At 43.9% G+C, this 5,927-nt stretch overlaps 1 pseudogene; it reads left to right on the plus strand.

Moving 5' to 3' along the window:
• The first annotated feature begins 3,929 nt into the window (after window positions 1–3,929).
• The window catches only part of LOC135571214 (OTU domain-containing protein 7A-like), a 48,017-nt pseudogene continuing 46,019 nt past the window's right edge, over window positions 3,930–5,927 (plus strand).

Here is a 5,927-nt window from a genome sequence, read left to right on the forward strand (position 1 = left end):
TATACTGTACATTAATGTCAGCAGCATAGTGACTGTAGTATATATAGTAGCTGTGGTACATACTGTACATTAATGTCAGCAGGGAACTGTACAGCTGGGATACCTCAACATAGTGACTGTAGTATATATAGTAGCTGTGGTATATACTGTACATTAATGTCAGCAGGGAACTGTACAGCTGGGATACCTCAACATAGTGACTGTAGTATATATAGTAGCTGTGGTACATACTGTACGTTAATGTCAGCAGGGAACTGTACAGCTGGGATACCTCAACATAGTGACTGTAGTATATATAGTAGCTGTGGTATATACTGTACATTAATGTCAGCAGGGAAGTGTACAGCTGGGATACCTCAACATAGTGACTGTAGTATATATAGTAGCTGTGGTATATACTGTACATTAATGTCAGCAGGGAACTGTACAGCTGGGATACCTCAACATAGTGACTGTAGTATATATAGTAGCTGTGGTATATACTGTACATTAATGTCAGCAGGGAACTGTACAGCTGGGATACCTCAACATAGTGACTGTAGTATATATAGTAGCTGTGGTATATACTGTACGTTAATGTCAGCAGGGAACTGTACAGCTGGGATACCTCAACATAGTGACTGTAGTATATATAGTAGCTGTGGTATATACTGTACATTAATGTCAGCAGGGAAGTGTACAGCTGGGATACCTCAACATAGTGACTGTAGTATATATAGTAGCTGTGGTATATACTGTACGTTAATGTCAGCAGGAAGTGTACAGCTGGGATACCTCAACATAGTGACTGTAGTATATATAGTAGCTGTGGTATATACTGTACATTAATGTCAGCAGGGAAGTGTACAGCTGGGATACCTCAACATAGTGACTGTAGTATATATAGTAGCTGTGGTATATACTGTACGTTAATGTCAGCAGGGAAGTGTACAGCTGGGATACCTCAACATAGTGACTGTAGTATATATAGTAGCTGTGGTATATACTGTACATTAATGTCAGCAGGGAACTGTACAGCTGGGATACCTCAACATAGTGACTGTAGTATATATAGTAGCTGTGGTATATACTGTACATTAATGTCAGCAGGGAACTGTACAGCTGGGATACCTCAACATAGTGACTGTAGTATATATAGTAGCTGTGGTATATACTGTACATTAATGTCAGCAGGGAAGTGTACAGCTGGGATACCTCAACATAGTGACTGTAGTATATATAGTAGCTGTGGTATATACTGTACATTAATGTCAGCAGGGAAGTGTACAGCTGGGATACCTCAACATAGTGACTGTAGTATATATAGTAGCTGTGGTATATACTGTACATTAATGTCAGCAGGGAACTGTACAGCTGGGATACCTCAACATAGTGACTGTAGTATATATAGTAGCTGTGGTATATACTGTACATTAATGTCAGCAGGGAAGTGTACAGCTGGGATACCTCAACATAGTGACTGTAGTATATATAGTAGCTGTGGTATATACTGTACATTAATGTCAGCAGGGAAGTGTACAGCTGGGATACCTCAACATAGTGACTGTAGTATATATAGTAGCTGTGGTATATACTGTACATTAATGTCAGCAGGGAACTGTACAGCTGGGATACCTCAACATAGTGACTGTAGTATATATAGTAGCTGTGGTATATACTGTACGTTAATGTCAGCAGGGAACTGTACAGCTGGGATACCTCAACATAGTGACTGTAGTATATATAGTAGCTGTGGTATATACTGTACGTTAATGTCAGCAGGGAACTGTACAGCTGGGATACCTCAACATAGTGACTGTAGTATATATAGTAGCTGTGGTATATACTGTACGTTAATGTCAGCAGGGAAGTGTACAGCTGGGATACCTCAACATAGTGACTGTAGTATATATAGTAGCTGTGGTATATACTGTACATTAATGTCAGCAGGGAACTGTACAGCTGGGATACCTCAACATAGTGACTGTAGTATATATAGTAGCTGTGGTATATACTGTACATTAATGTCAGCAGGGAACTGTACAGCTGGGATACCTCAACATAGTGACTGTAGTATATATAGTAGCTGTGGTATATACTGTACGTTAATGTCAGCAGGGAACTGTACAGCTGGGATACCTCAACATAGTGACTGTAGTATATATAGTAGCTGTGGTATATACTGTACATTAATGTCAGCAGGGAACTGTACAGCTGGGATACCTCAACATAGTGACTGTAGTATATATAGTAGCTGTGGTATATACTGTACATTAATGTCAGCAGGGAACTGTACAGCTGGGATACCTCAACATAGTGACTGTAGTATATATAGTAGCTGTGGTATATACTGTACGTTAATGTCAGCAGGGAACTGTACAGCTGGGATACCTCAACATAGTGACTGTAGTATATATAGTAGCTGTGGTACATACTGTACATTAATGTCAGCAGCATAGTGACTGTAGTATATATAGTAGCTGTGGTATATACTGTACATTAATGTCAGCAGCATAGTGACTGTAGTATATATAGTAGCTGTGGTATATACTGTACATTAATGTCAGCAGCATAGTGACTGTAGTATATATAGTAGCTGTGGTATATACTGTACATACCGGGGCAAATATACGTCAATATTATAGAAGACATCATTTAGACTCTAAAAGAGGGTTCATTTTTTCTTCTTCTCCAAAGCAGGTACCGGGTTAAAGCCACCGGTGTGATGACATCGGCCAAGAACGAACAGCGTTATCGTTACTCTACTCTAACAGCAAACTAACGCTTCAACCCCACGTCCACCCCATTTAGAAGGCAGGTTCTGTTGGTATGTTTACAGGGCGGCACAGAGACACACAGGGTGATCAATTAATCAGTGATTCAACCCTGATTGGGAATCATTCTACCACTCTAAAGGGAAGGGGGGGTAATGCTAGAGGATAATGTACCATTCCATAAGAATCACCTCAGATATACTGTGTATTCCCCATGTTGATACTAGAGCATACAGTATGTTGGCTTAGCCCGTAGACCACTTGGTCTCAGAGACGATACTTAACAGTACAGTTTGGAGACATGTTTCTGCCCAGAATGGAAACTTCCAGCCTCATGTTTCCGCCCAGAATGGAAACTTCCAGCCTCATGTTTCTGCTTCGAATGGAAACTTCCAGCCTCATATTTCTGCTTCGAATGGAAACTTCCAGCCTCATATTTCTGCCCAGAATGGAAACTTCCAGCCTCATATTTCTGCCCAGAATGGAAACTTCCAGCCTCATATTTCTGCTTCGAATGGAAACTTCCAGCCTCATATTTCTACTAGCAGCAGTGTTTTCTACATCTTGTGTGATCAAACGAGGATCAAGACGACCAAACTTAACAAGGTGGAGGACTGCAACATTCCTACAGGATTCCTCGAATAGAGCTTAGAGGAATTATCATGTGATCGTTCGTATGGACTTCAGAGGCCCTCGTTGACACATATGAACACAGTGATGTAGTGGACATTATGAACACAGTCTACTGTACTGGACATTATGAACACAGTCTACTGTTATGAACACAGTCTACTGTACTGGACATTATGAACACAGTCTACTGTTATGAACACAGTCTACTGTACTGGATATTATGAACACAGTTCAGTGTATTGTATATATCTGAAATGGCACCCTACTTCATTTTAAAGTACACTCCTTTGGAACAGAGCAGTGGACTACAGAAACTAGGGTTTCATTCTGGACCACAGTCACCTGCTGACATCATTACGGAGCATGAGGTAACAGAGCGTCTTGCTGCCATGGTAACCATAGGAAACCAAATCCTCACAAAGACACAGGACAACCCTCCCACTGTGGTTATAGAAGCAACGCAGGTCGTCGTTAAGAGATATGGTGGTAGAGACCTCTTCCCAGACCTCTAGTTATCTTGTGAGCAGGGCATCATTAAGAGATATGGAGGTAGAGACCTCTTCCCAGACCTCTTGTTATCTTGTGAGCAGGGCATCATTAAGAGATATGGAGGTAGAGACCTCTTCCCAGACCTCTTGTTCTCTTGTGAGCAGGGCATCATTAAGAGATATGGAGGTAGAGACCTCTTCCCAGACCTCTTGTTATCTTGTGAACAGGTCATCATTAAGAGATATGGAGGTAGAGACCTCTTCCCAGACCTCTTGTTCTCTTGTGAGCAGGGCATCATTAAGAGATATGGAGGTAGAGACCTCTTGTTGTCTTGTGAGCAGGTCATCATTAAGAGATATGAAGGTAGAGACCTCTTCCCAGACCTCTTGTTATCTTGTGAGCAGGGCATCATTAAGAGATATGGAGGTAGAGACCTCTTCCCAGACCTCTTGTTATCTTGTGAACAGGTCATCATTAAGATATATGAAGGTAGAGACCTCTTGTTCTCTTGTGGGTAATTTCAGCATAATGATGCTAAAATCAAAAATGTAAAATATTGGTAGCCCGAGACTGATGAAGGATGTTTTTCTTCTGCAAGAGCAGAATGTTCTGTACCCACTTATGATAAATACCTTGTCAGACTACTGGAGTCTTGTAGAGAAAAGGTCCCACGTCTTTCCATCTAGCTACCACACACACACACACACACACACACACACACACACACACACACACACACACACACACACACACACACACACACACACACACACACACACACACACACACACACACACACACACACACACACACACACACACACACACACACACACACACAGAGAGTGTGTGTTGTGGCCTCAAACCGCTCTCTCTCTCTCTCTGCTGAGAAGCAGGCTAGAAGTAGTAGTAACAGCAATGAAATACTGTCTTTACTAAGGGCGTGTCTAAAGAGAAATCATGTAGTTGTGAACATTCATCTGTACCTGACTTCGGTGACAATCAGATCTGGCTTTAGGCAGGATGTGTTCTCAGTTACTATGACGATGTCAGCTCATAAAGGGGAACAATATAGTGTAAATGGTACATCGCTCTTCTCAATTAAAAGTCAGTTAAGAACAAATTCTTATTTTCAATGACAGCCTAGGAACAGTGGGTTAACTGCCTTGTTCAGGGGGCAGAACGCCAGATTTTTTTTAACCTTGTCAGCTCAGGGATTCGCTCTAGCAACCTTTCGGTTACTAGTCCAACACTCTAATCACTAGGCTACCTGCCGCCCCTCCACTCTAACCACTAGACTACCTGCCGCCCCTCCACTCTAACCACTAGGCTACCTGCCGCCCCTCCACTCTAACCACTAGGCTACCCTGCCGCCCCTCCACTCTAACCACTAGGCTACCTGCCGCCCCTCCACTCTAACCACTAGGCTACGCTGCCGCCCCTCCACTCTAACCACTAGGCTACCTGCCGCCCCTCCACTCTAACCACTAGGCTACCTGCCGCCCCTCCACTCTAACCACTAGGCTACGCTGCTGCCCCTCCACTCTAACCACTAGTCTACCCTGCCGCCCCTCCACTCTAACCACTAGACTACCTGCCGCCCCTCCACTCTAACCACTAGGCTACCTGCCGCCCCTCCACTCTAAACACTAGGCTACCTACCGCCCCTTCACTCTAACCACTAGGCTACCTGCCGCCCCTCCACTCTAATCACTAGGCTACCTGCCGCCCCTCCACTCTAACCACTAGTCTACCTGCCGCCCCTCCACTCTAACCACTAGGCTACCTGCCGCCCCTCCACTCTAACCACTAGTCTACCTGCCGCCCCTCCACTCTAACCACTAGGCTACCTGCCGCCCCTCCACTCTAACCACTACCTGCCGCCCCTCCACTCTAACCACTAGGCTACCTGCCGCCCCTCCACTCTAACCACTAGGCTACCTGCCGCCCCTCCACTCTAACCACTACCTGCCGCCCCGAAAGCACAAGCAATACGAGCACATGATATTGCACCACGATGGCACTTTGTCTGACATCATTTAATATAGTGATT

The sequence above is a fragment of the Oncorhynchus nerka genome, unplaced genomic scaffold (assembly GCF_034236695.1).
Source record: "Oncorhynchus nerka isolate Pitt River unplaced genomic scaffold, Oner_Uvic_2.0 unplaced_scaffold_687, whole genome shotgun sequence".
Taxonomy (NCBI): Eukaryota; Metazoa; Chordata; class Actinopteri; order Salmoniformes; family Salmonidae; genus Oncorhynchus; species Oncorhynchus nerka.